The sequence below is a fragment of the Ranitomeya imitator genome, chromosome 1, assembly GCF_032444005.1.
Source record: "Ranitomeya imitator isolate aRanImi1 chromosome 1, aRanImi1.pri, whole genome shotgun sequence".
Lineage (NCBI taxonomy): Eukaryota > Metazoa > Chordata > Amphibia > Anura > Dendrobatidae > Ranitomeya > Ranitomeya imitator.
Genome location: NC_091282.1, coordinates 595,251,352 through 595,262,241, shown reverse-complemented (window position 1 = coordinate 595,262,241; position 10,890 = coordinate 595,251,352). Strand labels below are relative to the sequence as shown.

The 10,890-nt window shown below is 51.5% G+C and overlaps 1 non-coding gene across 1 annotated transcript; it reads left to right on the top strand.

Annotated features, from left to right (window-relative positions):
• Positions 1–2,013: 2,013 nt before the first annotated feature.
• On the top strand, positions 2,014–2,167 carry LOC138659994 (5.8S ribosomal RNA). The gene has a single exon (XR_011317502.1). It is a non-coding gene; the product is annotated as a 5.8S ribosomal RNA (ribosomal RNA).
• The last annotated feature ends 8,723 nt before the right edge of the window (positions 2,168–10,890 follow it).

The window sequence follows — 10,890 nt, the reverse complement described above, 5'->3', positions numbered from 1 at the left end:
GCAGCTCGCCCGCGGAGGCCCGCGCTGACCCCCACCCAGCGTCCGATGGGCGGCCTCCGCGGTGGGCATCGGCGAGAGCGGCGGCAGTGGGTGGCGCTTCCACGCCACCGCCGAGCTCCGCGTTCTCCAGTCATTTCCCGAGCCCCTACGATAGTGGGGGGACGACAGACGCATGGGGAGGCAGGCGGAGTGGGTTCTCACCGCGTGGTGTGCCCGGCCGAACGCCGTCGCCTTCCCTGCTCGTCCGACGTCCTCCGAGGCGGCTCGGCAGGGAGCGCGAGAGGGAGAGAGAGAGAGAGAGAGAGAGAGACCAAGCGGACGCCCCAGAGCGAGAAGGGAGGATGGAAAAGGGAGAGACGAATCGTCCACGAGGGGGGCAAAAAGAGTTTTGGCGAAGGGGAGTACCCGGCGAACTGCCGCCCCGGGCTTCTTCTGTTCTCAACAGCGGAGGCACGGCTTTGGGGGGAGACGCCGCTCGGTTGGGGCTCCTTTGAGGTTACGGGCAAGAGCCCGGGACGAGGGACTACGCCAGAGGGCGACGCCGACACGGCCAGGCCAACTGTGCCCCCCGCGCGACCTCCGCGTCACTGGCGGGCTCTGCGCCTGAGCCGCGGTGGACCCCGATGGCCAGCCCCCCTCTCCCACTCCTCGCGCCAATCCGCCGGTGGGTCGAGGACCCCCTGCGGCGGAGGCAGGTCTAAGCCAGACGGAGGCCCCACATAGGCCCCCCACCGCCCTGGCCCCTCTCCCCAGCAGCGACTCTGTGTGTCGCCCCGGGAGCGGTGGGTCACGAGGCAGGGCGGCCGTGGCGTCCTCCGAAGGCCAGTCACCTACGGCCCTCCCCGCGCAAGGGGTGGTTTTTACAACGGATGCCCTCCGATCGGGAGGCCGGGTCTAAGCCAGACGGCGGTGCTGCATAGGCCCCCCACCGCCCTGGCCCCTCTCCCCAGCAGCGACTCTGTGTGTCGCCCCGGGAGCGGTGGGTCACGAGGCAGGGGGGCCGTGGCGTCCTCCGGAGGCCAGTCACCTCGCCCTCTCCGTGCAAGGTGGGTTTTTTCCAGACACCCTCCGCATCGGCCGCCTCGCACCGTACAGCGTGCACGATCTCCCCAGTGGCACTGCACTCGCTGTTCAGGCTCCCTTCTTCCTCCGCAAGGTGATGCCCGGGGATGCCCGCCTGCTGGCACGGACGACAATGGGGATTTCCCCTTCCTTCGGGCGCTCTTCCTGCTGCGCGGCTTCCTTTCCGGCTTCTCTCCCTCGATTGATTAAGTCCCTGTCCTTTGTACACACTGCCCGTCGCTACTACCGATTGGATGGTTTAGTGAGGTCCTTGGATCGGCCCCGCCGGGGTCGGCCAAGACCCATGGTGGAGAGCCGAGAAGACGATCGAACTTGACTATCTAGAGACAGTAAAAGTCGTAACAAGGTTTCCCTAGATGAACCTGCGGAAGGATAATTAATGGGCGAGTGAAAAATACTGATTAGGAGCAGGAAGCCCAGGCCAGCCGCCAGCCAAATCCCCGAAGGGTACTGAACGCGATGGGGGCGGTGGTGGGTCTCTTTCCGCTTCGCCAGGGCGCTCCGCAGGGTGGGGACGGCGAGGGCACGTGAGGACAGCGGGCGGGCGACGTCGGGAGGGTGCGGGGAGCCCCTCTCGCTCCGTTGCCCAGGAAAAAGACGCCCGGCCTCGCGCCGACGATTGTTGCCCTGCCGCTGCCTGCCGAGGAAAAATAAGAAGCCCCCCGCGCACGCTAAAGGCCGTCCCAGGTACCATTCTCCCGTGCGCTCACACACCCCTCCCCAGGGTATGCGGGTCCGGGCGGTAGGTCGAGAAGCCTCGAGCCCTCCTTCGTTCTCCTCCCCGCTGGAGGGAGGGACGGGGAGGCCGAGCGCCCGGGCAACAGGGCCGAGATTTGAAAACAACCCTCCGAAGCATCCCAGTCTTTTGCGGCCGGCTGACACGAGAGTGAAAAGGGGGGCGCCTCCGAGCGTCCCCAAACCAGAAAGCGTGACTCTTAACGGTGGATCACTCGGCTCGCGCGTCGATGAAGAACGCAGCTAGCTGCGAGAATTAGTGTGAATTGCAGGACACATTGATCATCGACACTTTGAACGCACCTTGCGGCCCCGGGGTGCTCCCGGGGCTATGCCTGTCTGAGGGTCGCCCCTCCGTCTATCGCCTCCGTGGCGCAGCTGGGGTCCCCTCGCAAGGGTGACAACGAGGGAGGCCCGAGGCTCCGTGCCCCGATGGTCTCTCCTCCTTTATCCCTTACGTCCCCCCAAGGCCAGACTCACCCGCCCTGGGCCCACCTGATGGGGTTTACCATCCGTCACTTCCCCCGTTGCGACGCGAAACCCTGTGGCGCAATGAAGGTGAAGGCCGGGGCGCCCCGGCCGAGGTGGTATCCCGCCGCCCGCTCCGGGGGGTTGACACAGTGGGCGTACCACCGGCCCACCTCGCCCGCTCCGTCGGGGAGGTGGAGCACGAGCGCGCACGATTGGACCCGAAAGATGGTGAACTATGCCTGGGTAGGACGAAACCAGAGGAAACTCTGGTGGAGGTCCGCAGCGGCCCTGACGTGCAAATCGGTCGTCTGACCTGGGTATAGGGGCGAAAGACTCACGGAGACCACGGGCAGACGTACAGGGGCCTGATCAACCCCTGGACCGTACGGGCTGCTGTGCCTGCCGCAGGCGAGAAGCGAGAACCCCTTCGGGGCACGGAGACCACAACCGGACGTACGGGGGTCTGATCCACCCCTGGACCGTACGGTCTGCTGGCTGCCGTGCCTGGTGCAGGTGAGAAGCGGGAACCCCTTCGGGGCACGGAGACCACAACCGGACGTACGGGGGTCTGATCCACCCCTGGACCGTACGGTCTACTGGCTGCCGTGCCTGGTGCAGGCGAGAAGTGGGAACCCCTTCGGGGCACGGAGACCACGACCGGACGTACCGGGGTCTGATCAACCCCTGGACCGTACGGGCTGCTGGATGCCGTGCCTTCCTCAAATTGCTTGGCCTTAACAAAAGTTAATTTTTGTGACAACAGTGACGACCGTGACAGAGCACTGGAGGTGTACCCTAAGACAGTGACCTAAGTGTGGGTGAAGTCTGTGGTTCATGGGCGGAAAGTTGAATTTTGGGTGAAAAACCATACTTTCACACTTTGAAAATTTCAGACAAGTATCAGACTTCCAGGCGGGGAAACCGCTGGAGGTATACCGAGGATACTTCCAGAAGCCTGGGGAAGCTTTTCTGGAAGAGTCCTTGACACTTAGAAAATTTTGGGCAATTTTCTGAGAAAAAAAAAAAACATCACATTTCCCCTTACCCCCACCCAAGAGGGGCTTCAATATGTTGCGGAGTAACCCGAGAGGGTCCCCAAAGTGGGAGAAAAGTGAGGCAAGTCAAAGAGGCAAAGATGAATGTACATTTGAATAATTTTATTAATGGCATATAAAAATTGACAGATTCACAAGGGCTTTGTTCTCCTGATTGGGACAAGCCGAATATTCTTGAGTCCATACCCCTCAGTAGACTCGGATGACTCGGTATCACTTTCCGTGAGGTCTACCACCTTGTTATCCAATTCACTGGTTGATGCCATTACTGGTGACATAATTTTGGCGTCCTCACGATTTCCTGCGTTGAACACTAGCTCTTGGGCACGGCACATATCTGTCAGGGTCTTCTCCCGGTAAACTCTCTCGGCCACATCGTTTGTATGTGCCAAGTAGCGTGCAAATAAGCGCTTTTCGCAATCCGTGTATTGTGACAAAGTCCATGTCTCGCAAATCCGCCGTACAAGGTGGCTGGTGATGTTTGGGAGGTTGTAGCTATGGAGGAAAGCACATTGTTAGTACCGGTTGCTACTTATGGCTGTGGGTCACTTGACTTGTGGCCACCTTACCTTGAATGGTATCGTCTGAGGCTCACGGATGTATTTTTTATGACCTTCCCGGTACATGTCACGAAAAAGTTTGTGATAATCTTTCGGCCAGCGGTAAAGACCGGTCTGACATATTCCGCATATGCATTGAACCACTGAAAAAGAAAAAAAAATGTATGTTAATCTCCAGCCAGGGGGCACCCCTCCAAAAGGTTTTACATGGGGACAAGAGAGTGTTTTGCTCCCCATAATGAGTGGGGTTGCCTGTGTTCCCTGGCTTTGAGAAAAGCTTACCGATTCCTCTTCCTCTGAAAGTACAAAAGTTGCTACCTGAGAGGTGGAGCACTTGTGAGTCTTCACAATTGTCTTGCGTCTTCCTTGGTATGTGTGATGGATCCTCTCATTCCACTCTGAAACCTACGATGTGAAAACACAAGGTGGAAAAATATTGAACCGGTTCAGCAAATACCGCTGACCCACAGGGCCCGACGACTTACCGTCATGTTACGAACAACACCTGGTCTTTGGAGATGTTTTAGAATCAGAAGGGCCTCGAGGTACAGTACCACTTCCCGGCGATCTACTTCCGATCCGCCATCTGTCACAGCCTCGACGCTAGCTAGAAATGTTGGCCTTGCCTCCTCCAGTATAATCTGGCAGTCCTTGGGTGACTTTGATGGCTTCATCAATAGATCGTACTTGCAGGGAAAAATAAAGGCAATTAACCAACATCCAAGGTTTCGTAACAATGCGCTGAATATTGGCTCTTTTGAACGGTGTACCTTTTACTTACAGACTCTCGGCAGGCTCCCTTGTACAATGATTTCTGAAGATCTGTTGTAAAATTCATAAACACTTCACATGCCTTATAAAGTTGAGGATTCTCTAGTCTCAGTTTGGTAGCCCTCATCTGATAGATGGTAACTCTCCGTATATGCTTCAACATTTTGAGGGAGGTCTGGCTCGATAGATGGAGTTTTCCAAGTTGTTGAAAAAAATTATTAACCTTGTTTGGTTTTACGAGGTACTCCAGAGTTACAGATTTTGGGTTCACAAAAAATAGAAACCGTGCTACGTTTGATACCTCCTGTTGACAGTTTGGGACCCCATGGGTAACTGTTAGGTACGAGTGGAACCCCTTTAACATGGGGTGATTCAATGAGTGACGCTTGTACAATCCGGCGGCCTTGGTAGCCGTGCGGTTTTTGTCTTTCCATTCCCTTTTCTGAATACTTAAATTGCTGCCATCCACGACCTCCTCTGTTGTGGATTCTGTTTTTGGGCTCCCTCTGGTGGTTACAGATGGTACTGGGTGACTTGTGTTCTCTGCGGTCTCTGGTGTCCACCTGTTCTATCAGGATATGGGAGTTTCCTATTTAACCTGGCTTTCTTGTCATTTCCTCGCCGGCGATCAATGTAATCAGTGTGTCTTGTTACCTCTGCTTCCCGCTTCTGTAATCTTCAGGACAAGCTAAGTTTTTGATTTTCCTGTTCCACGTTTTGCTTTATTTTTGTTTTAGTCCAGCTTGCAGTTATTTGATTCCTTGTTGCTGGTTGCTCTAGTGGGCTGATATTACTCCTCATGTTCCATGAGTTGGCACATGAGTTCAGGTAATTTCAGGATGGTTTTTTGTAGGGTTTTTCGCTGACCGCGCAGTTCACTTTTGTATCCTCTGCTATCTAGTTTTAGCGGGCCTCATTTTGCTGAATCTGTTTTCATTACTACGTATGTGCTTTCCTCTCATTTCACCGTCATTACATGTGGGGGGCTGCTATTTCTGTGGGGTGTTTCTCTGGAGGCAAGAGAGGTCTTTGTTTCTTCTAATAGGGGAAGCTAGTCCTTCGGCTGGCGCGAGACGTCTAGAATCATCGTAGGCACGTTCCCCGGCTACTGCTAGTGTTGTGAATTAGGTTCAGGATCGCGGTCAGCTCAGTTTCCATCACCCTAGAGCTAGTTCTGTTTTTTGTGTGCTTGTCCTTTTGTGATCCCCTGCCATTGGGATCATGACAGTATCGCCGGCCTGAAAGTGGTAATCGTATTGGCTGAAGTAGGAGGAAAAGTAGTCTGAGGAAGTTTTTTTTTTTTTCCTTCCCTCAGAGTTTGCTGCCTAGCCTTAATTGCAGCCTGGCTGCGTCTTACCTCCTCTTAATCCTTGAATGGCTCTGACCTCAGCTGTTTATCATGGACGTCCAGAGTTTGGCTTCCAGCCTGAATAATCTTGCTGCTAAGGTTCAAAATATACAAGATTTTGTTGTACATGCTCCTATGTCTGAACCTAGAATTCCTATCCCAGAGTTTTTTTCTGGAGATAGATCTAGTTTTCTGAATTTTAGGAACAGTTGCAAGTTGTTTCTTTCTTTGAAATCTCGCTCCTCTGGAGACCCTGCTCAGCAAGTCAAAATTGTAATATCTTTCCTGCGGGGTGACCCTCAGAATTAGGCATTTGCATTGGCATCAGGGGATCCTGCGTTGCTCAATGTGGATGCGTTTTTTCTGGCATTGGGTTTGCTCTATGAGGAACCTAACCTAGAGATTCAGGCTGAAAAAGCTTTATTGGCTCTCTCTCAGGGACAAGATGAAGCAGAAATATATTGTCAGAAATTTCGGAAATGGTCAGTGCTTACTCAGTGGAATGAGTGCGCTCTGGCTGCAAAATTCAGAGATGGCCTTTCTGAGGCCATTAAAGATGTTATGGTGGGGTTCCCGGCGCCTACAGGTCTGAATGAGTCTATGACTATGGCTATTCAGATTGATCGGCGTTTACGGGAGCGCAAACCTGTGCACCATTTGGCGGTGTCTTCTGAACAGGCACCTGAGACAATGCAATGTGATAGAATTCAGTCCAGAAGTGAACGGCAAAACTATAGGCGGAAAAATGGGTTGTGTTTTTATTGTGGTGATTCAGCTCATGTTATATCAGCATGCTCTAAACGCACAAAAAAGGTTGATGTCTGTTGCCATTAGTACTTTACAGTCTAAGTTCATTCTGTCTGTGACTCTGATTTGTTCATTATCAGCCATTTCCGTCGATGCCTATGTGGATTCAGGCGCTGCCCTGAGTCTTATGGATTGGTCATTTGCCAACCGCTGTGGGTTTAGTCTGGAGCCTCTGGAAGTCCCTATTCCTTTGAAAGGAATTGACTCTACACCTTTGGCTATGAATAAACCTCAGTACTGGACACACGTGACCATGCGTATGACTCCCGTTCATCAGGAGGTGATTCGCTTCCTGGTACTGTATAATTTACATGATGTCTTAGTGCTTGGTCTGCCATGGTTACAAACTCATAACCCAGTCTTGGACTGGAAGGCGATGTCTGTGTTAAGCTGGGAATGTCAGGGGGTTCATGATGATGCACCTCCGATTTCTATCGCTTCATCTACTCCTTCTGAGGTTCCTGTCTTTTTGTCTGATTATCGGGATGTTTTTGAGGAGCCTAAGCTCAATTCGCTTCCTCCTCACAGGGATTGCGATTGTGCTATAGATTTGATTCCTGGCAGTAAATTTCCTAAAGGTCGTTTGTTCAATCTGTCAGTGCCAGAGCATACTGCTATGCGGGATTATGTTAAGGAGTCCTTGGAAAAGGGACATATCCGTCCATCTTTGTCCCCTTTGGGAGCAGGCTTTTTTTTCGTGGCCAAAAAAGATGGTTCCTTGAGGCCTTGTATAGATTACCGTCTTTTGAATAAGATTACGATCAAATATCAGTATCCTTTGCCATTGTTGACTGATTTGTTCGCTCGCATTAAGGGGGCTAAATGGTTCACTAAGATTGATCTTCGGGGTGCGTATAATCTTGTGCGGATTAAGCAGGGTGATGAGTGGAAAACCGCATTTAATACGCCTGAGGGCCATTTTGAGTATTTGGTGATGCCTTTTGGACTTTCTAATGCTCCTTCTGTCTTCCAGTCCTTTATGCACGATATTTTCCGTGAATATCTGGATAAATTTATGATTGTGTATTTGGATGATGTTTTGGTTTTTTTCTGATGACTGGGAGTCCCATGTTCAGCAGGTCAGGAAAGTGTTTCAGGTCCTGCGGGCCAATTCTTTGTTTGTAAAAGGTTCAAAGTGTCTCTTTGGAGTCCAGAAGATTTCTTTTTTGGGGTATATTTTTTCCACCTTCTACTATTGAGATGGATCCCGTCAAGGTTCAAGCTATTTGTGACTGGACGCAGCCTACATCTCTTAAGAGTCTACAGAAGTTCTTGGGCTTTGCTAATTTTTATTGTCGTTTCATAACTGGTTTTTCTAGTGTTGTTAAGCCTTTGACGGATCTGACTAAGAAGGGTGCTGATGTTGCTGATTGGTCTCCTGCGGCTGTGGAGGCCTTTCAGGAACTTAAGCGCCGGTTTTCTTCTGCTCCTGTGTTGCGTCAGCCAGATGTTTCGCTTCCTTTTCAGGTTGAGGTTGATGCTTCTGAGATTGGAGCGGGGGCGGTTTTGTCACAGAGAAGCTCCGATTGCTCGGTGATGAAGCCATGTGCGTTCTTTTCTAGAAAGTTTTCGCCCACTGAGCGGAATTATGATGTTGGTAATCGGGAGCTTTTGGCCATGAAGTGGGCATTTGAGGAGTGGCGTCATTGGCTTGAGGGTGCTAGACATCGTGTGGTGGTCTTGACTGATCACAAAAATCTGATTTACCTTGAGTCTGCCAAGCGTCTGAATCCTAGACAGGCTCGTTGGTCACTGTTTTTCTCCCGTTTCGATTTTGTGGTTTCATACCTGCCAGGTTCAAAGAATGTGAAGGCGGATGCTCTTTCTAGGAGTTTTGTGCCTGATTCCCCTGGAAATTCTGAGCCCACTGGTATCCTTAGGGATGGGGTGATTTTGTCGGCTGTCTTCCCAGACTTGCGACGTGCTTTGCAGGAGTTTCAGGCGGATAAACCTGATCGTTGTCCGCCTGAAAGACTGTTTGTTCCGGATAATTGGACCAGTAGAGTCATCTCCGAGGTCCATTCTTCTGCGTTGGCAGGTCATCCTGGAATATTTGGTACTAGAGACTTGGTGGCCAGGTCTTTTTGGTGGCCTTCCTTGTCGAGGGATGTGCGTTCTTTTGTGCAGTCTTGTGAAGTTTGCGCTCGGGCTAAGCCTTGCTGTTCTCGGGCCAGTGGATTGTTGTCACCTTTGCCTATCCCGAAGAGGCCTTGGACGCACATTTCCATGGACTTTATTTTGGATCTCCCTGTCTCTCAAAAAATGTCCGTCATCTGGGTTGTGTGTGACCGCTTTTCTAAGATGGTTCATCTGGTTCCCTTGCCTAAGTTACCTTCCTCCTCTGAGTTGGTCCCTCTGTTTTTTCAGAACGTGGTTCGTTTGCATGGGATTCCGGAGAACATTGTTTCTGACAGGGGATCCCAGTTTGTGTCTAGATTTTGGCGGACGTTCTGTGCTAAGATGGGCATTGATTTGTCCTTTTCGTCTGCATTCCATCCTCAGACGAATGGCCAGACGGAACGAACTAATCAGACCTTGGAAACTTATTTAAGGTGTTTTGTTTCTGCTGATCAAGATGACTGGGTTACCTTTTTGCCGCTTGCCGAATTTGCCCTTAATAATCAGGCTAGTTCTGCTACCTTGGTTTCTCCTTTCTTTTGTAATTCGGGGTTTCATCCTCGTTTTTCCTCTGGTCAGGTGGAACCTTCTGATTGTCCTGGAGTGGACATGGTGGTGGATAGGTTGCATCAGATTTGGAGTCATGTGGTGGACAATTTGAAGTTGTCCCAGGAGAGGGCTCAGCAGTTTGCTAATCACCGTCGCCGCGTGGGTCCTCGACTTCGTGTTGGGGACTTGGTGTGGTTGTCTTCTCGTTTTGTTCCTATGAAGGTCTCTTCTCCTAAGTTCAAGCCTCGGTTTATTGGTCCCTATAGGATCTTGGAAATTCTTAACCCTGTGTCGTTTCGTTTGGATCTCCCGGCATCGTTTGCTATTCATAATGTGTTCCATCGGTCGTTGTTGCGGAAGTATGAGGTACCTGTTGTTCCTTCGCTTGAGCCTCCTGCTCCGGTGCTGGTGGAGGGAGAATTGGAGTATGTTGTGGAGAAGATCTTGGATTCTCGTGTTTCCAGATGGAAACTTCAGTATTTGGTCAAGTGGAAGGGTTATGGTCAGGAGGATAATTCTTGGGTGGTTGCCTCTGATGTTCATGCTGCTGATTTGGTCCATGCATTTCATAGGGCTCATCCTGGTCGCCCTGGTGGTTCTCGTGAGGGTTCGGTGACCCCTCCTCAAGGGGGGGGGGTACTGTTGTGGATTCTGTTTTTGGGCTCCCTCTGGTGGTTACAGATGGTACTGGGTGACTTGTGTTCTCTGCGGTCTCTGGTGTCCACCTGTTCTATCAGGATATGGGAGTTTCCTATTTAACCTGGCTTTCTTGTCATTTCCTCGCCGGCGATCAATGTAATCAGTGTGTCTTGTTACCTCTGCTTCCCGCTTCTGTAATCTTCAGGACAAGCTAAGTTTTTGATTTTCCTGTTCCACGTTTTGCTTTATTTTTGTTTTAGTCCAGCTTGCAGTTATTTGATTCCTTGTTGCTGGTTGCTCTAGTGGTCTGATATTACTCCTCATGTTCCATGAGTTGGCACATGAGTTCAGGTAATTTCAGGATGGTTTTTTGTAGGGTTTTTCGCTGACCGCGCAGTTCACTTTTGTATCCTCTGCTATCTAGTTTTAGCGGGCCTTATTTTGCTGAATCTGTTTTCATTACTACGTATGTGCTTTCCTCTCATTTCACCGTCATTACATGTGGGGGGCTGCTATTTCTGTGGGGTGTTTCTCTGGAGGCAAGAGAGGTCTTTGTTTCTTCTAATAGGGGAAGCTAGTCCTTCGGCTGGCGCGAGACGTCTAGAATCATCGTAGGCACGTTCCCCGGCTACTGCTAGTGTTGTGAATTAGGTTCAGGATCGCGGTCAGCTCAGTTTCCATCACCCTAGAGCTAGTTCTGTTTTTTGTGTGCTTGTCTTCTTGTGATCCCCTGCCATTGGGATCATGACACTCC